Source organism: Armigeres subalbatus, chromosome 2 (genome assembly GCF_024139115.2).
Source record: "Armigeres subalbatus isolate Guangzhou_Male chromosome 2, GZ_Asu_2, whole genome shotgun sequence".
Taxonomy (NCBI): domain Eukaryota; kingdom Metazoa; phylum Arthropoda; class Insecta; order Diptera; family Culicidae; genus Armigeres; species Armigeres subalbatus.
The window spans coordinates 97,411,705-97,436,172 of record NC_085140.1 but is presented as its reverse complement, the minus strand read 5'-3'; the positions used below and the strand labels follow the sequence as shown (position 1 = coordinate 97,436,172).

Below are 24,468 nucleotides of genomic sequence, written 5' to 3'. Positions count from 1 at the left end.
GGCGGACTACGTTTGACCAAGGGGTCAAACCCCCTGCGGATGGCAAACAGAAGGGCGCTTTGGGGTGGGAACGAGCGAGGACTGCGACGCAGTCCGGGTCGGGGTATTGAAATTGAAAAATGCTTCTGCCTGTCCCATTGCTACCGTCTTCTTCGGCAACGATCGCAATGACAACGAAAACCACAGAAGCGCAAACGAAGCAAAGAAAAATCTATTTTTATTAATATTTGTCTTTATTATGCTAACTCCTCACCGATGGGCGCACGAGTGAGTACACGGGGGGAATATTTATTCTCGAAAAGAAAAATACATATCTGACAATCAATTTTGACATCTCTTCGCTGGTCTCATCAGCAGCAAGCAGTAGTGGCTGGCAGACGCGGAACTTCGCGGTGCAGAGCGGATTGGCGCGGGTTCAGTTCAGCGGGGTACGGCTGGGAGTCAAGAGACGAAAATCGAAGACGACGACGACGATGATGACGGCTGCCGAACAGTAGCACTTCTTGAGTGAGCATTTTAATCTGTAGGTAGGTACTTGTTTGTTGGGGTTCTCAAGGGGAACTGGGGACTCCCAACTGCTGTGAGGAGACTCGGGAGGAGAGTTGAAAAATGTAGATGATGAATATTTTCTTCAGTGGACACGTTTGGTTTTTTTTTCTTGCTGTGGATAATGCCTGTAGTGATGGACATTGGCATGTGATGGATTATAGAATTAAGGAAAAGCTGGGTAGGAAGTAACCATTATGAAACCGTTTCAAATGATAAAACAATCGAAACCAAAGCCCTAAAGAAATAAATGAAACAAATTGCTTCGAATTTTCAGTGTAAGTTTATTTAAATAACCATAAGAAACTGTATCAACTGTTTCTTAATTTCCAGAGAAATTGCATCAAAATTTCACAACAACATGCGAAACGAAAATGCTTCAAATTTCCATGAAATTTTTTGTCGAAATTCCGTTAGACAATGCTTTCAATTGAAGTGGAAAATTGCTTCATATTTCCAGGGAAAATTGCTGCCAATTTCCGTGGCATATTGCGTGAAAAACTCATGGAAAGTGGCTTCGAATATCCATTAGAAATTGCTTCGAATTTCCATGAAAAATACCTTCGAATACCCATAGAAAATGCTCCCAAGTTCCATAGAAAATTGCTTCCAATTTCCATGGAAAATTGCTTCGATTATCCATGGAAAATTGATTCGAATTTCCAGTGAGAGTTGCTTCATATTGGAGAATGGCTTCAAATTTCCATGGAAAATTGTTGATCCGAATTTCCATGGACAATTGCTTATAATTTCCATGGAAAGTTGCTTCGAATTTTCACGCGAAAATGCTTCGAATTTTGATTGCAATGGAAAATTGCTTCGAATTTCGATGGATTTTTTTTCGAATTTCTGTGGAAAATTGCTTCGAATTTCCAGGAAAAACTAATACGAATAAGCATGGACAATTGCTTCGAATTTTCATGGGAAATTGCTTGAAATTTCCATGTTTTTTTTGAATTTCCATTAGAAATTGCTTTCAACTTCCATGCAAAATTGCTTCCAATTTCCATCGAAAATTGCTTCTAATTTCCATCGAAAATTGCTTCGAATTACCATGGGAAATTGTTTCGAATTTCCATGAAAAATTGTTTCGAATTTCCATAAAAAAGTGCTCTGAATTTCCATGGACAATTGCATAGAATTTCCATGGAAAGTTGCTTCGAATTTTCACGCGAAAATGCTTCAAATTTTCATTTCAATAGAATATTGCTTCGAAATTCCATGGATAGTTGCATCGAATTTCCATTAGTAATTGCTTCCAATTTCCATGGAAAATTGCTTCTAATTTCCATTAAAAAATGCTTCTAATTTCCAGGAAAATTGCCTCGAATTTCCATGAAAAATTGCCTCGAATTTCCATGAAAAATTGCTCCGAATTTCCATGGACAATTGCTTAGAATTTCCATGGAAAGTTGCTTCGAATTATCACGCGAAAATGCTTCGAATTTTCATTTCAATGGAAAATTGCTTCGAATTTCCATGAAAAGTTGCTTCATATTTCCATCGAAAATTGTTTCCAATTTCCATAGAAAATTGCTACGAATTTAAAAAAAAATGCTTCGAATTTCCATGGACAGTTGCTTCGAATTTTCAAGCGAAAATGCTTAATATTTTCATTTCAATAGAAAATTGCTTCGAAATTCCATGGAAAGGTGCTTCGAATTTCCATTAGAAATTGCTTCCAATTTCCATGGAAAAATGCTTCATATTTCCAGGGAAAATTGCTTCAAATTTCAATGAAAAATTTCTTCGCATTTCCATTTGAAATTGCTTTCAATTTCCATAGAAAGTTGCTTCGAATATCCATGGAAAATTTATTCGAACTTCCAGCGAGATTTGCTTCATATTCCCATATTCCCATGGAGAATGGCTTCGAATTTCCATGGAAAATTGCTTAGAATTTCCATGGAAAATTGCTTAGAATTTCCATGGAAAGTTGCTTCGAATTTCCACGCGAAAATGTTTCGAGTTTCCATTGCAATGGAAAATTGCTTCCAATTTCCATGGATTGTTTTTCGAATTTCTGTGGAAAATTGCTTCCAATTTCCATAGAAAATTGCTTCGAATTTTCATGGAAAATTGCTTCGAATTTCCATGGAAAATTGCTTCGAATTTCCAGAAAAAAATGTTTCATGTTTCCTTGGAAAATTGCTTAGAATTTCAATGGAATGTTGCTACGAATTTTCACGCGAAAATGCTTCGAATTTTCATTTCAATGGAAAATTGCTTTAAAAATTTCACGCGAAAGTGCTTCGAATTTTCATTTCAATAGAAAATTGCTTCCAATTTCCATGGTAAATTGCTTAGAATTTTTACGCGAAAATGCTTCGAATTTTCATTTCAATAAAAAATTACTTCGAATTTTCATAGAAAAGTGCTTTCAATTTCCATGGAAAATTGCTTCCAATTTCTATGATTTTTTTTTTCTAATTTCTAATTTTTTTTTTCTTCCAAATTTTCATTTCAATGGAAAATTGCTTCAAATTTTCATGGAAAATTGCTTCGAATTTTCATGGAAAATTGCTTCCAATTTCCATTGAAAATTGCTTCGAATTTCCAGAAAAAAAAGCTTCAAATTTCCATGGAAAATTGTTTGGAATTTCCATGGAAAGTAGCTTCGAATTTTCACGCGAAAATGCTTAGAATTTTCTTTTCAATGGAAAATGGCTTCGAATTTCCATAGAAAATTGCTTCCAATTTCCATGGAAAATTTCTTCGAATTTCCATAGAAAATTGCTTCCAATTTCCATGTAAAATTTCTTCATATTTCTATGGAAAGGTGCTTCCAATTTCTATGGAAAATTGCTTGGAATTCCCATGATTTTTTTTTTGAATTTCCATAAGAAATTGCTTCCAATTTCCAAAGAAAATCGCTTCGAATTTCCAATTACTTACAATTACAATTCCAATTACTATGGAAAATTGCTTCGAATTTCTGTGGAAAATGGCTTTGAAATTTCATGAAAAATTGCTTCGAATTTCCAGGAAAAACTACTACGAATGTCCATGGAAAATTGCTTCGAATTTTTATGGCAAATTGCGTAGAATTTCCATGGAAAATAGATCAGCATTTTTGAGCGAAAATGCCTTTAATTTTCACGGGAAAAAGCTTCGAATTGTTACCAGAAATTGCCTCGAATTTCCATGAAAAAAAGCTTGGGAATGTTTAAGGGAAAATGCTTCGAATTTTCACGGAAAAATGTTTCGAATTTCCACGGGCAAATCCTTCGATTTTCCACGAAAAAAAATCTTCGGATTTCCACTTATTCAGTCTTTTTGCTTGGAGTTCTCCTTGCTCAAAAAAAAAATAAACCAGAAGTCCTACTCGCCCTGAAAGAAACTTCTCACTCCGGTAAGTTCAAACAAATACGAATAAATTTCGAATGAGAGCAATGTTTCCGTCCCTATCGGACGTTGCCTGTATGCCCTGGACAAATTGTGTCCTACTAATGAATTTCCGCCAGGCGATTGTGGCACGAAATCTTCACCCGTCCCATCGCCGCCTTCGCCGCTCTAAAACAACATTATTTTCGTTTATATTAATTTCCACATTTGCTCGTTGCTTTTTGGCTTATTGTTCGGAAATCGAACGCGCCGAAAAAAAAGGGGCGTCCTGCTGCTATCGGAGCGATATATTTAGCTGGCGCCGATTTTCGACCGCGCGCAGATTAATTTGCCATTTTGGCGGCGGAACTGTAACGGAATCGGTCGCCGGGTATCTGTCTCCGTTCGAGACTCCGAACCAGTAGTGTTAATACTTTCGTACAAAATTGACATCTGGTTTTCGCGGATGTGACGGATGGTTGTTGTATTAGCGATTGTTTGCTTAGAAATTTCGTTAGTGGAAACAAATTAATTGGCGCTCGGATGGGACGCCCGGAAATAAACTACGCGGTTGGCTATTTGTTATTTTCATATGGCAGGAGCTTTGCGGCGTATTGTATCAGTCTTGGGGAGAACATTTATGAACAGGCTTGCGTGATGGGTTGATCCATGTTAATACACAACTGATTTATAAATGTCCCACGAATACGGCTTTGGTATTGTAACAAAAGCAACAGCAGCAGCAAATGAAAATGAAAACAAGAATTTTGAACAACGACCATTAGGAAATAGGAGAAACACTATTCACGTTCTGCTTCGCTAGGGAATGCGGCAGGATCAAACAGGCTCACGTAGACTTACCGGGAAAGCAATCTAAGCCGATCGTAAATTCTAGTGTAAACAAAAGCACAACAAGTTCGCTCCCGGAGAATCGATTTTAGCGCATCATTAGTAGATTTATTTGTTTTATTGCGCCAAAATAAAATATTGGAAACTTGGAAAAAGTAAACAAAATCCCCTTGTAGGAACGGTCCCCATAAATCCGAAATTGCACAACGACGGGTTCCGGCTGTCAAATTCGACAATGCTCCCCCATCGTAACTCCCGAGAGTTAATCAATATCGGAATTGCGCCGTGCGTTGGACGAATTCCCGGAAGATTGTTTACAGCATTCGAATCGGCTATTAAATCCCTCAAAACTATTCAACTCGCGGCTTCCGTGTCCCCCCTCTATTCGAAAAAAAAAGAAACCCGCGCGCTAGCTTTTATAGCCATTTAATGTGATTTATAACGAATCCCGGGCTTTCCCAGGAAACACACCAACGTGCGTTCGTTTTGGGTGGCAGAGGGGAAAATTCGATCGCCACCGCCGCCGGTTGATTGAAATGAAAAATACCACTCCGATCGAAGTTTTCCACCAGCATGCGTGTCGGCGGCACGAACCACCGAGAAAACCGAGCGGAGAATTACGATCTGTAAGTGATGAACCACCTGGCAGTCCACTTTCGCCCTGCCTCCGACGACGATTCGGTCCCTGGCTACTGCTGCTGCTGGGGGCATCGCTCATTCAAGTGGGCCATAAAATCGGCCTCACCAACCAGCAGCCTCATCGGGGTGAATATTGTGTATATTTACTCCCAAATATTTTGATGTCGGTGCTTTTGTTGCCGTATTCGATTCCTCATAAAAATGCCATTCAAACTGGAGCGTGAGTGTCTGTCGGTTTCGGTGTTTACACATTTTCCGTTGGATTTTTATAATTATGATCCTTCGATTCGGGATCATTGCATTCCGATGGAATAGGGAGAGAGGGCAATGAGAAGCCTATCAAACTGTCTGCTGTTTTCGATCAATCATCGAGGTGGAACATTCCGAGGTACGAAAATTGCGAATTCGGCATTCGTGGAATCCTTGAAAAGGCACATTTCTGATGAAGGCGATTCGTTAAATACGAAGTCTGACTAAATTAAATAATATTATTATTAGAAAGAATATAGTGATTCTAGAAAATCTACTTCTAAAAACCGGAAAAGGCTCACCAATTCCAATTCACCGTTTAGAAGTAATATTCAGCTAGTTTTTTTTTTCTGTTAATAGAAAAAAGTTTTAGTGTTGTTGTTCTGCCGTAATCTACAGTAACTACGTTCAATCAAGTTTTGACAAGTTCCACAACGGCAAGACTATCCGCAGGCTTATCTCTACCGGGGGTAGTAAATCTTCTTCCCTGGGTGCCCACCCATAATCAGCAATTTATGACTGAATAGCAATGGCCACCGACTGCCGTCATCCGGAAATCCCTCATACTCATCGGCCACGCTGCTACCACTTCTCGGTACTGCTGCCTATTATTGTTATTAGGCCCGGTAATGCAGAGCCCGGCCAGGTACATTCTCCACCCGAAACGATAACATTCGAAGCAAGACAATGTATCGCAGTGATATAATTTTTATGGGACGGACCATCGGAGGAAAAATAACACACTTGCTACAAAGTTACGGAGGACGGTGGGCTGTGTACCTGCCGCGATTCACGACTACAACGTTGCAGAAAGTCCGTATCCGTACATCGATTTCACATCCATCAAGTCGGACTTGTGTGTAGTACGAAGAAGGTTCATGAATGCAAATCACTCGATAAGAAGGAAGCTCAAGGTGAAACCCTAAGTCGTTTCGGTTTCGATTATCCTTCAGCGTGGCCTTTTGGATTCGTTTTCGATTTCTCTTGTCCACTTGGGTCTTATCATTTATTAGGGCTTCTTGGAAATGAATATCGGCTTCGTTTGAGGCTCAAATGCAGTAAATGCCTGTCACATGATCCTCAATACTGAATAGAATTATTTTCGTTTATACACGAGAGATGCGTTGAAAAACAGGTTTAAAAGTAAAATTAAAAATATGATTTTTCGTCAAATTAAGGGATATGTAACAATTTTGCAAAAACTGCATGGAATTTCATAGTTAAAAAAAAACTTCTTTTATGAACGTAGTTCATCAATCTGACAAACAGATGTCGCTATTGACAACTTCGAATAAGCGACTGAAACCAATTTGAATCACATTTCTTTGCATACAAACGGGATGATGTTGGTGATTCCCACCGAAAGCATTATTCGCAATTGAACCTGCACCGGGCACGGGAACTGACAACCACCACTGGGGGAATTATAAATTTGATTTCAATTAGCAATAAATCTGCTATCGCCTTAACACCTTTTTAATATTGCTCGTTAATTCATTCGATCGGGTTCCCCGGTGCCCAACAGCATCATGCTGGGGATCGCTGTTTTGCATTCCGTTTTTCTTTCTCTCGTTTTTTTCTCTTTCCCGATTTTCCGATGGTTTCGTCGTCCGCGGCCACACTGGCTGGCTGAGCCTCACCTTTCGGCTCGTAAATTGATAAATTGAAGTGTTATTTTCACTAAAAAGGGTGCGCTTTCACGCCTCCGGGATCCGATTAGCCGCGCGATCACGAAATCATTTCGATGGTCTCGTTTGCGCCGCCACGCAGTGGTGGAATTTTGGGCAGTGATTGGATTAAATACAAGAAGTTGGCAAAGACGATTTTACTGAATATTGAAACTTCAGAAATTGACGAAATTAATTTGAACGTCAATGCTTTTCTGTTGTAAAAACCTTATTGCGAGTATGATTTCTCATAACGAAGCCAATGCAAATTACATTTTTTTGAACACAAATGTAAGGACGAAGAACCCCAAATACAGTCAAACTATCAAAAGAAAATATGTAATAAATCGACTTCCCTCCACTGTGTAAAGTCATCGTTGGACGAAGAGTAATTCGATTATAATATTTATAAACCTGTGTCCAAGTCACAAATACACATGGGTGGCAAAAACAGAAGAGCTGAAATCATTGTTGTTGCTGTTGTTGCTGTAGATGTTGCCGCAGAAGGGGACGGAAGTGATAACGGCAACAATTTAACAAGACTTCAACACATTTATTTATTGGCCATTTTTCATGCGGCTTCACGAGCTGCCGGCATTCACCACGGCTGTTGGGTGGGAAGCTGCACGCGCTTCTTTGGCGTTGGATAGCGACCCCCACACCATCGACCGTTTTGTTTTATGGTCCTAATGCTTCCACATCTGGGAGTGCGTGAGAGTGCGGATCGTTGATCAGCCGGGGACCACCCAGGGAACAGTACTGTCTCACTTCTCAATAGATCAGTTGCCAACTGAAGGATTTTATTACACTTTGAAGCTAGAGTTACTTAGTCGGTAGTCGCAGGTCCATAACTGTGGACCACAATTAATGCGGAATACGGGGATTCTCTTTCAATTGGTCAATCTATCTACATCGCTGGGGGCCTTTTTGTTTGAAATATTCGGAGGTTGGGCTGACTTCGAGCCCAGCTGACCATATTCGTCTGACAATTTCAACATGAACAATAAATGATTTCGAGATGCCGTTTCCTTTTTGAATACAATATATCTATATTATTAAGTTAGTTCGTTAGTTAGCTTAATCAATTAACACTAAAAAATCAAAAACTCAAAACTGATATCTTGAAAATTTTTAAATTTTGTGGAAATAATAAAACGCTAGACGACATAGCCGGAACAACTTGTAGTGATAAAACGAACTGGTTCCTCGGAGATATATCCACGTTGGCTCTGGATCTGGATCTGAGGCATTGGACTTGGCGCCATGTACTTTGACGAAAGCCTTGCAAGAAGATAAGTACTATTTTAACCACAGAAAGATCCATGTTGGTAAGCCCAGTCGGTCAAGTTTTTCAATCGCTAGTGCATGAGGCAACCTGTCGAACGCTTTGGTGAAGGTGTACAGCAAGTGATCGGGTCTCGGTCTTTTTCATGTGCCGACCGAGCTGAGAGCCTCAAAAATATCCGCATTGCTGAAAGTGACCTGAGGAAGCCGGACTAGGGAATAGGGCGGCAGACTTTCCATGTAGCTTTCATTAGATGAAGCAGGATTGTCGTCATGTACTGTGCGGAAAAAGAACGATGAAGGATCATTTTTAAAATTTGCTCGAAGATCTTCAAAAATGCTCACGGAATGGACAATGCAGCATTGGGGCATGATCATCTTTAGCAAACCGCCCAAGTGGCATTTTTAGTTATGTAACGGTCTTGAAAACCATTATTTGCTCTACAAGATAAACCATCATAAAACCTAAATGTTACTTGAGCGCAAATTAGTCGCGTTCGCTTGAGTCCTATTTTGGAAGAGCTTCTTCCTGCATTTCCGCAAACGGTTGCGTAAATTCCGGAGCTGTGGCGTCCATCAGGGTTGATTGAGCTATTTAGACTTTTTTTCAATGTGTAACGAGTAACTATTTTGCTCAGTAAAACAATGATTGCTGATAACTAAATGATAACTCAAGTGGATATTAGGCTAAATAACATTTATAACAAAATGTGTTACTAACCTGATCTCAGTTACATCTTAATTAGTTTTACAAAGTTATTTCACGAACAAAATTTTCTTGTCTCTTTTGTTATGTTGACTGTCAATTTAACCAAGATGATAACAATTTCGATAGTCAGAACGTTAGATAGTCGCATAATAGAAGTTGTTATCAATAAGATATTCAACTTTGCTTGCGACCGACAAGTGAGGTAAAGTATACCCCGAGCGTGTTGGCAGCTTCCGGAGGGTCGGACATGATCCGATCATCCACATCAAGATAAAAAGGAGAAAATCTATACTTGACACTGAAGGCATTTACTTTCCTCAATACCCCGGGATCCAGGCGAAGGTTGATGAATGGTGCGCGATGGCCGGAACTGTTGGCTTCGGTCTATTCAGCAGCCTTCCTCGAAGTCGGAGGAAAACTTCCAGCCGCTCCGCTTTAAAATAACAAACCTTTCTCAATTCCAGCCTAATCATCGAAAGTGCGTCAGTTTCATCAGCCCAGCATCGTTTTGCTGCAGCTGCATTATCATCACCGATGGGAAGCGCTTTCCCTCCTACGAAAATCCTGCGCATCAAACAACTAATTATTACCTCCACTCTGCTTTGCAGATAAGTGAGGTCACCATGAGCTTGTATCGACGCCGCTACCTTAGTGGTAACGACTTTCTTACTAAGTATGGACCCTGAAGACCCCTAATTGGGAGGCTTGTTCTTACAAGAACAAAATATTGAATTGGCGGATTTCCTCGATAAGAGTGGAAGTGACATCGCCATTATAACTGAGACGCATCTCAAGCCTGAAGCCGTCTTTATTCCTGAATTTCGGTTTGTAAGGCTTGATCGCTCTTGTTCTTGGAGGAGAGGCATGGCTGTCGTCGTACGAAATAACATTAACTGTAGTCTGTCTCCGAGTTCCCAGCTAAAAATGATCAAAACTATAGTTGGGTTGAGGCAACCACTACCGTCGGCCCGATTACTTTCATCGCGGTCTACTGTACCAGACAAAATAATCGTCAAAATAAGATAGCGGTCCTGAGGAACGACATCGTCAAGTTGACTCGTCGGCCGGGTGGTAGCTTATAACTGGCGATCTTAATGCGAAGCATGAAGCCTGAGGAAACTCCCGGCGGTACCAAAATGGAACATGTAACCAGATTTGGAGGAAGACCATTACCGTCTTGAGTCTAGATGCTCCCATCCGATTGAGTCGATCCGCGACCCATTCAATCAACGATTGAATATGACGAGTAACGTCTTTCAGCCGGTGGTCTACCAAGAACTGAGCCCAGACAAGTATCCGGTGGTTGTTGAAATTTCCCGATGCAATTATCATCTCGTCAACTGGTATTGATTGCAGTATTGCGTAGATGAGAACTTCAACTACGAAGCCCACCCCGAGACGCTCGAAGTCATCGATCATCAGTGTATTGAGAAGGCAATCTGGTTGGCCCGGGGCAACATGTTCCAGTGACTACTCAGGTAAGTTACACCCTAACAATCGATACGGAAACCGAAGATTTGATTCATTTGCGTAATGTCGAACACAGGCAATACGCACTGGTTTGCCAACACTGAAAATCGCATGCAGGCATGACAAAAATCGATCAGACCACCTCAGAAATAGTTTTTTTTTAAATATATCGATAATTAAAAAAAAAATAAAATTCAAGTTCCGGCCCAGTCCCCATGATTTCTTTAGCCATCAGTGACTCCATGAGCCTAATAGCTCCTGCTAGAAAGGCTGTGAAGAAAAGTCGTCACCTTGTCAGCTGTCACAATCGCGGACAAAATATCCTTAGCCCACATAAAGCAGCCGTTAAGAAACATGCAATGAACCTCCATCTCACTTTCAACGATTTCGTGGAAGATTTGGAGTTCACCTATGGTGAACTAGTGAGCTTTAGCAAATCGTTGAAGATCATGAAGGCCCCAGGCTTCGAAGACATTTCAAACTTCGAACTCAAGCATTTTGGTGTCCAGTTCTACGATCACCTTGCGTTGAACTTCAATCAGCTAAAGTCATCTTTAACTGGAAGCCTGATAGGAAGGATTTTAGCTAAGGAAGAAAGGATTCTTTATCTTCCAAAAGCTATTTATCGTACAATTAGTCTTCTTTCAGAATTATCCAAACTCTTCAAATAGGCGAAATATCGGCACTTACTGGAAATGCCAGAACAACACAATATCTTGCCTTGTCATAAGACGAGTTAATACAATCCCCTTGAATTCCACCACTTAATTGTATCTTGACAAATACGTATTTCGACATCAACAGTAAGGCCGTCTTCAGTGTCTCGTACTTGACTCGACTTCTGTCAAAATACAATTAAGTGGTGGAATTCAAGGGGATTGTATTAACTCGTCTTATGACAAGTGAAGATATTCCACTAAAAAGCTCAAAATAATTTTCTTATCACAATATCTTGATCATCTACAGTTTGGATTCCGGCACAGTCCCTCAACTGTCCACTAGCTAACAAGAGGCACTAACATCCTCAGGTGTAACAAGTCAATGTCCAAAACCTTTGCAATGGACGTTGAAAAAAGCCTTCGACAGCGTCTGGCATGATGGCCTGGTTTACAAGATTTAACGGTAGAATCTTCCCCGCTATCTGGTGAAAATCATCCAAAACTATTTGTCGGCGAGGACATTCCGGATATTAATTATCGTAGCGACTTCCGAATCAGAAGTTGAAATGCGTATGACATCATTGCACCCTGGACATTGTTAGGATTGGCGTAACGGGATTAGGATGGCTCTGGTCCGCCTGTTGGTTTTCATCGAACGGAAGTGAGACAAGAAGGTTAGGCCTCTGTCGGCCCCTGTTAGGGCCCCCCGGACACTCCTTGCACTTCCATTTGGGAATAGAATAGTCGCCCATTTGAATATTTAGGCCCCGGCAGCTGATTCCTGCCACTACAAACGTGACTACAATCACACTTACTGGTTGTCATCGTAAGCCCAATTGGAGTAGCCCAACATAAGAAGGCACTAACTGCCGATTGCGTAAAATCATCAACACTTTCCCTTACCTTCTACTCCATCGGGGAACATGAATGTGCACTATCCGACCTGGGGAAGTTTTAAGGTTGGACACCAGAGAGGTGTCACCTTATTAGAAGCGTTCGAATCCACATATGTGTATATACATGATACCTCTCAAAGATAGGTCACCAACCCACCTTTTCAATGGCCACTCCGTTACTGTCATCTACACTAAGAAGGACATTGCTTCCGACTCTAATGAGAGCAATTAGTTCCCAAATCAAGTCACAGTTCTTGCTGCCGCTCCTCCCAAGAAAGGTAAGTGCTTTGCAAACATTAGAGAAAAACACTACGAGTGCCAAGCCGTCAACCTAGAAGCCAAGATGACGCAATTGGAAGAACTCATCGACTCCATTAACTCTGCCCAATCTGCCGCCGAACTATGGGGGAATGTTAATGCCTCAGATTTTTTCCCTTTCATCTTAATGTGGAAGATCGCATCATATCGGACCCTCCGGAAGTTGCAAACGCGCTCGGGGAATACTTTACTTCGCTTGTCTTGTCCCGGTGAGTGGTATCTATAATTCCAAAGGTTCATCTTTACCAGATCCTCAACACTCGAGAACTTCCGAGTCCCGCCAGATTTGCTCTGAACTGTTATTTGCCATCGCTAGAAAAAGCGGGAAGTCTTCTGGCTCAGACGTAACAGGATTCCCTTTAATCAAAAGCCTTCCCATCTTTTTCTATTTGGTCAAATAAGCCTGATCGGACTAAATCCACGTCATCGCAATACCGAACAATATCGTCTCCTTCCGGGATGCCTCTAAACACCGCCCAATCTCGCTGAACCTCCTAAATTCCCAAGGTTTCCGAGTGGCTAGCCAACTAACGCCTACGCGGGAAACGTTGCATCAGACGGAATATATAGCTTCCAATAGCATGTTTTCCGTCCGTCCAGTAAAGACCAAGTGTCGGTCCTGCCTGTCTATCGTCCTATCCCGGAGTTACCGCTGCCTCAGAACGGGGTGGGCTTCAAAGGCCTGTTTTGCCCCCGGGTCTTTGAGTAGAAAAGAATAATTAATTTCTATTACCTTTACCAAAAATACTGGGTGTACGAAAATGGGCAAAGCCAATGGCTATCCGGTGAGTAAAATGGCAATCTGTTCAGTTGGGCGCCTCCATGATGACAGTGCACTCGATTCGGCTTTCTTGCTGAGAATCAATCGCTCCAGTGTGCTGGTGATTGAGTCTGGGGTTGAGCCCCACATGGTTTGTTCTTGGCCCAACAATGGCGTTCGTGTGCAGGCTTGGTCTTAGTCGTCGAACGTAAGGGGTCTGCCACCATGTAGATAACACTTTCTGGGCGTTCCGTCACTACCGATGAAAGCAGGGTTTTAAACGCCGGATTGGGCCTGAATATCGGACAGACAGTCGCGAGATCGGACACGGCGGGATATTAATTGACGTTGTTCGCCGCACATGAGTAAGTATTGGGCTTACTCAATCGACGTTGCCATCGAAACGATATCAACTTCGCACTTTCCATATTATCCACTCATCTGCATGTGCGTAATCGGTTTTCCGATCGCCTGCACGCGGAGCCAACTTCAGGGTGTTTATCATCCTCTACTGCTGATGATACCGTTTAGGATGGCTCTGCCGCTCAATGAATTCGTCTTTATTTACGCCGACGACATCTTATAGACCGTCGTCGGAGAGACATTCGGACGCACCCACATTAGGGCTCAATAAGCCGAAAGTGCCATCTTTCGTTGGACCACCTCGGTAGGGTTTTGCGTTAGTCGCCCCAACCGTAAAATTCTAAAAGTATTTAGCGTTTCCATCGATTGCGGCATTACCTTTCTGCGTCACTTCTGATCCGTGAAAGTCAACTGCCGTACATGGGTCAAGCTAAACCAATTGCTTTCAAAGCCCCACAGGACCAGCAAGCGGAGTACTCGGGTACGAGTCGGGCAAATCATGACAGTCGGGTCAGGCATTGAAAAAAATCAGATCATGAGTAATAATCGGCTAAATTCATGCCAACTTGATGCTCTACTGCGGCCTAATCGGTGATGCTTTCTAGATAATTGAAATTTGGCGTTCGTTGATTCAATGTTTAAAGATCTTCATCGCTCACCAATGGGAGACAACTGAGCGAGGCAAATCACTTGGTAACCTAACAATGAGTGTTGTTACCACACGCTGTTAGAAAAATCTTTTCTGACATTAGGAAAATTAAGTCCGCTATGAGAATGGAACTCTGATACACTGCATGGGAAGCTTTGATACTATCTCTCCTCCATCCCAGCAACTTGAAAGTAGAGTGAATAAAGCAGAATACCTGATATATTTTGGTTTTATTCTAGTAGAGAGCAAGCATAACAAAAATGCTCCAGTCGTAGCTTCCCTGGATACCATACCAAGTTTGGCTTGGCGAACTCTGTTGCTCGTTGTTTACGCAGCAACGATCGCTCATAATCGTTGCTTGGTATCCATCTGAGCAAGGCTATTCACTCACTGGCATACGGTGCTATGATTGAATACGATCAATGCTTGTCCGCTTCACTCGCGCTTTCAATGCCTGAGTCGGGTACTGTATGACCTGCAGCTCACCTGTATTGCATACGATACCGCAACTTCCTCAATATCCTATCTCCGACCTTCAAAAGCTATGTTCTAACCTCCTCCGGACTCATATCATCTCCACCTGTTGAGCCTGCTTGCGCAGTAACAGGCATCTTTCCGATTCGCCACGAAATAAGGGCCGCTTTCTTCGCTGTTACTACTGCCGGGAATCAAAAGATCCCTCTCTATATAAAAGGCGCGATAGACGGCTTCAGTCTGCTCTCCAGTTGCCAAGATCCACAGGTATGAAGCAATGCGCTGGCATTCTTCCATAGCCAACATAAATCTTTTCAATGTGAGACGCATATGTGTCTACGGAAAACAGGAACCACGAACATCGCTACACCAATGGCTCAGTTAAAAAAAAACATTTCGGCCAAAACTGCGTCCATGTTCATCGCTTCCACAATGCCCTCCTTCAAGTCAACCGTCTTGACTGATTCGTACAATAATCGACGAATTCAATCAAAAAAAATCCCGGGCCATTGTAGTGTGCTAGAGAACGTAATAGTGGAAATTCCGGCTGAATGTGATAAAACCCCCAGTAAAGACTCGGATTAAGAGATCGTGAGTCAGGATTGAGGATTGGAAGAACCAGTGGGTGGCTTCGAACTCCACTTATCTTCTAATGGTTAATTTCGAATGGAGCAATTTCCCATTTTTCCGATAAGTATCTCAATCGGGAGTTGTTTTTGAACAGGCAACTCTTCCATTCCATTATCAAAAACAAAGATAGAAAACTGCCTAACGGTAGCAGTTCGATGGGAAAAGCCAACGTTATGTTGAAGGGACTGAACCAGCGCCGTAGCGTGCGGTTGGCGAGGTTGGCCCCCACCCAGAGGCGTCAGCCTCCAGGGGGCACCGAAAACAAAAGTTACGCAATGAGACATAGAATAATTTTATTAAAGGTCGAATTAATAACAACATGACAAAAAATCAAAATGTCTATGGTAAGAATATTTTGAGCTAGACCAAAAAAAAATTTTTTTCGTTTTCTCCTAGGCATGCCATGCAAATTGGTTCGTAATTTGAATCGCTATTCAGGTTTCTTAGGGACTTCCGGTCTTCAGAGATCAGTTAAATAAGAAACAGAAAATCTGAAATTTGCATGTTAAGAAAGTTTGAAATTCATAACATTTAAGATGTGTGGAGTTCATCGGATTCGTTTCATTTTTGACCACTAGGGTAATCAACGAGAGACTTCAGGGTCGGTAATGTTGTACAGTCAGGACAATGATTTAAAATGATTCAGTTTACTCATCTCATGGAACCCCCCTTAGGAAACAATGTAGATTTGACTGACTGGGGTCTAATCACCGTGGAAACTTATTTGTTGTTATTAGTGGCTTTTTCGGTGAAAAATCAATCAAGACAGTAATTTAGTGGTAGGCGTTTCGGCTTACTACACTTCAGCCATCATCACCTGTCCACGGTCGTTTGATTGTAACATTCGGTCCTGAAATATGTTTCAGCGCCCTACATACTATGTCTCAGCGAAAAGTTGCGTAAAATCCTACGAAAAGATGACGTAATCCTCGCCTCAAAACCACAGAACAAAACTAAACACAAACTGTTCGGTACAATTGACTTTTCCCGTCAACATTTTTCATTCCCTCAATCGATTCTTTGGCTTATTTAAGGTCAATTTTTCCAAAGAACCCATATTTTTTACGCCTTTAAATATAAAAAAATGAAACAAAAATCGAAAAATGGCTTTTTTTTAGATTGGCCCGATTTTGAACGAACATCGGCTGAATTTTTCAGGCCGGTTCACACGTGCAGCACTTTTTCGGTTTTGCTTTTCGATTTTAAAAATAGTTAGAGACTAAAAAAAGTATGGGTTTTTTGGCAAAATTGACCTTAAATAAGCCAAGGAATCGACTGCGACTATAAAACGAGATACAATTTTTAACGGTAAATGTCAATTAAGGATCCGATTCCACCAGGGAAACACAAAAATGTGGTATATTCCATACCATGTGGAACGGACAACAACAGAGTTTACGGGGAGAGGCCGTTTGGCCGAAGACCATTAGGCCGAAAGTTGTTTGACCGAATATACCATTTAGCCGAACAGACCATTAGGCCGAAAGAGTTATATAGCCGAACGGGTGATTTGGCCGAATAGGCCATTTGGTCGAAAAGCTTATTTGGCTGATTAACCAACAATTGAATAGCCATTTGGCCGAAAGGGTGATTTCGACGAATAAGTTATTTGGCCGAATAGAACATTCGGCGAATAGGTCATTTGGCCGAAGGTGTCATTTGACGTCTCACTTCTCACTGAGAAAAATGAGAAATAAGAAGTTAGAAGTAATGAGAGAGTTTATCCTCTCACTTTACGCAGTAAGAAGTGATAAGTTAGAAATAAGTGGTGAGAAGTGAGACTTTTCACTCCTCATCTCATACTTCTTACTGTGAAAAGTGAGAAGTGAGAGATGAGGAGTGAGAAGTGAGACGTCTCACTTCTCACTTTTTACAGTAAGAAGTGTGAAATGTGGAGTGAGACGTTTCACTTCTCACTCCTTATCTCTCACTGCTCACTGTAAAAAGTGAGAAGTGAGACGTCTATCCATCTATCCGAAATTCTCACGAAAAATTCTTCGGAATTTCCGTTGGAACGTCTTCAGGAAATTGCTGAAAATTATTCTGAAACTATTACTCTGAAATTCTTAAATTACCTCCGGAGATTATTTTAAATTTTCAGAAAATTTACCAGGAATTTTAGGGAGGGAAAACTTCTTCTACCATCGATCAGGGGAGTTGGATTTTATTGACCTAATTTTGTCCAAATATGCCTCTAAGCCACCTTCTTCAGAGTTATATTTTTGTTGATCCTTATTTAATTGAATTTTTCCTTTCCGACTAGGTCCTATAGAGATTCTGACCATCGACCAACTAATACAAGAGTTGATTTTTATTGGCCAAACTAAGACCAGTTGTTCAATTGACAATACCGCACCAGATTTAGATATTTCATGATCTGGCTAAGCTAGATAGTGATTCTGAACTCATTTCAGAGCTGTGTTTCATTGTCCCAGCTAAGCCCAATGATGTATCCGAACTGAGCATGAGCATGATTGACCGCCCACGGTCGCTACTCCGTTATTGCCAGGTCAGCTGTAATTACACAGAGAAACAACAGATGAAGTTTGGGCCTAACATCATCTTCAATGTGTAAGAACTGGTGACCCAAAAATAAGCAATACTAGCGCCGGCCTTATGCTGTATCCAAACTACCGACAAACTCCAGAGATGGATTTTGCTTGACTCGAATAAGTTAAATGGCTATCAACCAATCCGCCTCTTTCTAAAGTTTTTCTTGATTCGGCTAGGCCCGATATCGATTTTGATTATGGACCATTTTACTCTATAGTAGATTTTTTAAACGCAACTTGATTCAGTAGTGGTTCCAAACCATCGACAAGCCCACTGCAGATTTGGATTTTTCTTGATACAAATAGATCCGATATTGTGTCCGACCATCCATCAACCCACTTCAAAGTTGGAGTTTATTGAGTCCATTAAATATAATGGTTGGTGGGTTCATGAAGATAATCCGTATTTTTATTAACGGAAGTTTATTATATTTTCTATAAATTCGTTTTCTCGGGTTTCAATGGATAGTTGGCAATATTCACCGCTTTGATCATATACAGTTGGCTTACATGCCCGGGGTTCGCACCCAACGCCAACAAAAAAAAAACAGATTTTTCTAATCAAGCTTTTCAAGCTAAATCGCAGGGAAATTATTGATTAAGTACACAAATTTTATGATCTTCACCTCTTCTCTTCAATATTTTGCAAAAAATTAAAAAATATCACAAAATTTCCAAAAATCTTAGTTAGATTTTTTGCAATCCCCATCAATCCTCAGGTACTAAAGCCTGTCCACGTTAAATTTCGGACACCCATCATCCAATGCGATTTTTAAAAAAATTCACGAATCACTAAGAAGATCAATTTCCATGACAGCTGAATCTTGCCACTTTATGTGATTCAGCGTGTTTTCATTCAGGTCCAAATTTATAAAATGGCTACAAATCAATTGGACATTGTCTTAGTGTCCGAAATTGAACGTGGACAGGCTTTATGTTCTTGTACACAGCTATTATTAAGTACTATTTAAAACATATTTAAGGTTACCCAAAGCACCCACGGCATGATTATCGCTGAGTGGATGCAGGAAAGGAAGCATTGATACTTCTATTTCAACGCGGCAGATAATCGAACCTTTAAATTTTACTCTCTTAAAAAGAAGCGCCCAATAAAGCGCCAAGGGCGCTGGAAGTCCACGCTACGGCTTTGGGTCTAACACATATTTGGGATCTATTGAATCTAGCGTTAGGTGGAAACAAGTTAGTATTTAGGTACTCCTTCGGGCATTCTTTAACAATTTTTTTAGCAAGTCGTCCAGAAATTCCTTTCTCGGTTCTCCTTTCGGAAATCCCTTCTGAAATTGCTTTTGAAATTTCTCCAGAAATTCTTTCGGGGACTCATCTCGGAAATTTCTCCAGGAATAATTTGGATAATTACGCCAATTATTCCTAAGGACACTCCTTTAGTGATTCCTTTGAAATACCCTCCGGAAATTCATTTGAAAATTGATCCAGACGCTTCGGAAGTTCCTTCAGGAATTGCTTTGAAAAATGCTGGCGTTTTTAATTCATTCCTGAAGAATTTCCGAGGGAATTCACAAAAGAATAAACAAAGCAATCTTCAATTGATTTCCTGATTTTTTCCAGTAATTGCTTCAGGAATTCTCTTATTGGAACTCATTTGAAGATGGAAAAACGTTTTATCTTAATTTTCTAAATTAATAGGAGCTCAATTACCTGCCAATTCGCACTGTTTCAGCAAAACAGTAATTTTGATGTTTCGGACCGTTCGAAAGGCCATCAAGTGGTATGCAACATTTTGCAACTATGACTTCATCAAAACAGAAGCTCCCAATTTTACGATTGGGATAAAAAAATGACTCAACTAAAATGCCTTGCCAGTTGCAGTTCTTTCCTAATGGAATAATTGATAGGACCAGCTGCGTATCATTTTCCTGCTGACGGGAATTACGATTATGAAGATGAGTAGCGTCATTGCGCGAACCCGAAAAATAAAAATGCGAACAAATTCCATTCTGTCAGCAGTAGCAGCAGAAAACAGGAAGCCGCGTCCACCGCCGAAAGTCGTCCGATCGTGTAGCTTCAAATTGGTTGCTATAATTTATACACGATTATCATCATGGAAATCCACCCACTTTTCATACAATTTTGCCTGCTGTCGTCGGCGTCGTACTAAAGTAATCAGAGAGATAGAGGAAAGCGAAAAAAACGACGAGCGACATGGACGAGATAGTCGGGCATGACCTACAAATCACAGGTCCACAGATCGAGAACGGTAGGAGCGCACCACCAGCAGTAGCGCCAGCGCTGGGATTGAACACGATTCCGACGCTGGAAGAGATCGAGGAATATCGCTAATGGAATTTGTCATTCTGGTGTCGGAACGGACGGCTCGGGTACAATGTGGAATGGAATTTCTAATCGATGTGTGGAATTGAAACAGAGAACGCAATTCACCGCCACTTGGCGCGGAGAAGGCACGGGAAATGGGAATCGAAACAATCCAGCAGCGATGTAGTTCATTTGGAAGCAGATTAGGGCTGACATCGGACACGGATGACTGTTCATGGACTTGATGAATTACTTTTTGGGTGGGTTTACAGCGTTGGCAGGTCTTCCAGAGGAATTGAAGCACATATATCAAAGCAGAAGCGACTATAGACAAACAGACGTAATAAAATTTGTCAGTCAACTGAAATATATTTTAAAGTTGGTAAACAACCACATGTCGTTGTTCTATTCTCAATCGGAGGGGTGATTTTTTCTTGCAGTGAATGAAGTTGCTAAAGATGTTTTACCCATTTCTTCGCGATTTTATAGTGAAATAGCACATGATGACATTGTCATCCTAAAAATAAGCCCAACAGACCTGGCATTTAAATAAAGTTTATTTGACAGATCCAATGACGTTGCATAAAATCATTATTCAGCCGATTTTTTTTTCAGAGTTCCAAAACAATGAATAGAATGACTTGCTCAATCGAAACCAAACTGCAACCTTCATCTGTTCGGACAGCAAGGAATCCATCCCAATTGAAACAATTTCCCATCCCAAAGTGGCCCGATGGATATCACTTTTCCAAATCACTCATCAAAGCATCGAGTTTGTTTATACCACAGCACTCGCAACAACAACGCAACAACACTATTGAATATTGCTCGCATTCAGTTCACACCCTTCCGACGCCGCTTCTGTATGCAAGTATGTACCGCAGATGCCGCCGATGCGATGATGTTTGATTTCTGAATCACACATCAGCATCAACAACAGAACGAGGAATCATTTCACGCTGAACCTGGATGAGGAGTAAACAATTTGGCCGTCTTACTTACTTTCTTCGGGGATATCCCCCGGAAAAGCACGTGCCCCAGACACACTGACGCCCGGATCGAGGTTCCTCGAACTTCGTTTCACCGTCAAACAAAATGTTGGGAAATGTTCTTCCGAGGAACGATGAATGATCAGGAGGAAGGTGCTGTGGGATGGGATACACAAAATCGATACACGAATTGCATCCAGCTGTCGTGGGTCCGAGATTTGATGGCACACGTGAGGCAAAAAGAGGGGGGGGGGATGGGCGAAGATGGTAATAAAATTGTCCGGGCAGATCAAAAGCCGTCCAGAATACTGATGGCGGCACGGCGGTTAGTTTTTGACACTTCAAAGTGCGAAATTTGGGAGCGGTGTTTGGATCCGAGAAGCGATCCGAAACGGAATCGATCGATGTCCATTTTCTACCCGGATCTCGGTAGATCGATGGATGTTTGGCCCAACAATTGGGGCTTGAAATACTATTCTTGTTTAAGGTAATCAAAAAAGGGATCCACATATGGTGAGATCATTTGAAATCGACCACATTCGTCTGGCAGATGATGTTTCAGAAGATTTAGAAAATTAGCTCTCTTTTTCGAAACCCTTGTTACGGTCATAAGCATTCAGCACTTTGGCCAAACATTTCACGGAAGGGTCATATTATTGTAACAAAAGATGTAATATCGAGCTCTGAAGACAAATTATCTTACCATGTTCCGGTTAACCGCCGCTCGAGGAAAATCTGAACCCAAGCCATCTTTGCGAGCGACTTTATTAGCGCGAATAAAGCGCACTGAATCACCGGCAAAACATTATTATGGCTTACATATGCGCCCACTTAATCCGCGACCACCAACAATCATTACCCATAAAGAGAGCTCGCAAACGCGCGCGCGACATAATTCAATCATCTGCGAGTCGCGTCGAGTTGAGTGCAGCGGATCAAAGCCGATGTTCTTCTGCCTACAGGAAGTCGATTTTCGCTTTACGATCGAGCCCTCCCTCGGGAAAGTAGCTGACGAAACGGTACGCTACTTTCCTGAAATGGTTGCAATAAAATTCAATCTTTATACCGAAACCGAATACATTCTGTCGGGCTTTATTCATTCATGAACTCTTTGCGTGCCAGCCGGTAGATACATAGAGCGAGCGATCGTTAATTCTTGTAGCAACTGACTCAACTTTCTAACAATTCAGAACATGGTTTTATTTATGATCGTTTGCGAATTTTAGTTTTATGGTGGTTTTAAGAAACAAAAGAACCTCCACAACGCTATCACTGAGTAATGATAATTGTAGTGAAATCTGTTAGCATGTTTCAACTGAGACATGAAGGCAGTTCTCTGTACAAACCGATCATTATGAATTATAGATTCGAGTGAGTTTTATTGGGGTAGCCGTCATTTAATTAATTAGAAACGCAATGGCGATTCCCATAAAGCATCACTGAAATTAGTCATCATAAAACTATTTTTTTCATGGATAATTACTGTACAACGCCACGTGCCGATCGTGACGCACGAAGTCACGGAGATTCCCTTTCGGTCGGGGGGTGGTGCAACCGTGAATGGCGCGTCGCACACCGATCGTAAAAGCATCAAATTTAGGCGATAATGTGAGGCGGACTTCTTCACGGCTGGTTGCTCCCCGCGGAAAGCCGTGGAGCGTGGGCTGCTGACTACTGCTGCTGGCCAGGTATTTTGACTCATTTGTGAAATCCGTTGATTCACCGCCCGCCCGATGCGATGATGGATTCCAGGCAGTTTTTATTAATGTGCTAACCAGCATTGGCACTGGCGCGACGTACTCGGCGGCATAAGTTATGCTCCGTTCGTTCCGTATGGCTTGCTGGCGCTGCGATGATGATGCTGCGCCGCGATGGGACATTGCGATGTCGGTTAGCACCCAATTGGGGTTATGACTGTTGGGTTAATTTTTTTTTTCGGTGGTAGCACAGCTGCAACAAGAGCGTTGGATGTGATAATTTAGTTTGCGGTGTAGCTAATCATGCCCGAAATCGTTGCATTCCACGCGTTTACAAATTGAATTCGAGCCTGTGGAATTTATGGGTGTTTGCTCACTATTCAGTTTCAGTGAAATCGAACTGGAGCTGTCTATCAATTAGGTAGTTCTGAAAATATTTCCATATCTCAGCCGATCATTTTAGTAAAAAAAGGAAATTTTTCCACTTATTCAATATTTTCCTGATTTTATTAAGTTAGCTGCAGACTCTATTCTCGGAGAAGGCAATACAAAATCTTGCCCATTAAAAATGCATGCGAATTGAAATTGGTTTAAAATAATTTTCTAAGGTGCGCAAATAAAATTCTTGCTTGAGAATGCTTTGACAAAACATTTGAATTTTTTTTTGAGATATTTAGATTTTTTGTTCAAATTTTGTCGAGTTGGTTGAGATTATTGAGCTCGTAGCAATCTTATTTATTTGCAGTTACAATGACAATTAATATACCAGGAGATGGCTCTCACAATTGGACTCTACATGTCGAACAAATCAACATATGAACCATACGGACTTACTTCCTATTCGATGGAGAGGTTGACACATATACAGGGATCGTACACTAATTACGTAAGCACTTATGGAGGGAGGGGGTATGCCATTTTCTTACGGTCCATATGAATAAAAAATGATTTGTATAGGAAAAATATTACATGGGGGGAGCGGAAGGGGGCTTAAAAACCCAGAAAAATTGCTTACCAAATTAGTGTACGGCCCCTACAAATGTGTGAAAACGAACTCATAGTTTTGACTCCAAACTACTACCTACTTGGTTGGCTACGGCATCGATACACCTATGCCTGGCGTATTGTTGAGCTCCATAATGGACGATCTTGAGCGATTTTCATCTAGTTTCCACGAACGTTTAAGATCTGATAAGGTCCGATTCCACCGCGTGCTGTCAGCAGCCAACGTGATCGTGGTTATCCACTAAGTCGCCGGCTTCTATGCGGTCAGTTTGATATTATTTTCGCTATTCTTCCTTCCGACATTCGCAGTAAGTGACCAGCCCACTCAAGCACATACAGCTCACATCATTTTCTAGTTTCCCGCCGAGTATTGTACGCAGCACTTTTCGCTCGAAACCCCCGAAAGCTCTCAGTCTCCGGTAAACGTGTTCCGTAGAAGACTTTTTT

General features: G+C 41.4%; 1 protein-coding gene across 2 annotated transcripts in view; it reads right to left on the bottom strand.

The window, feature by feature from the left end:
* The window catches only part of LOC134210235 (protein dead ringer), a 274,077-nt gene that overhangs the window by 49,882 nt on the left and 199,727 nt on the right, over nucleotides 1-24,468 (bottom strand). The window lies entirely within an intron of this gene.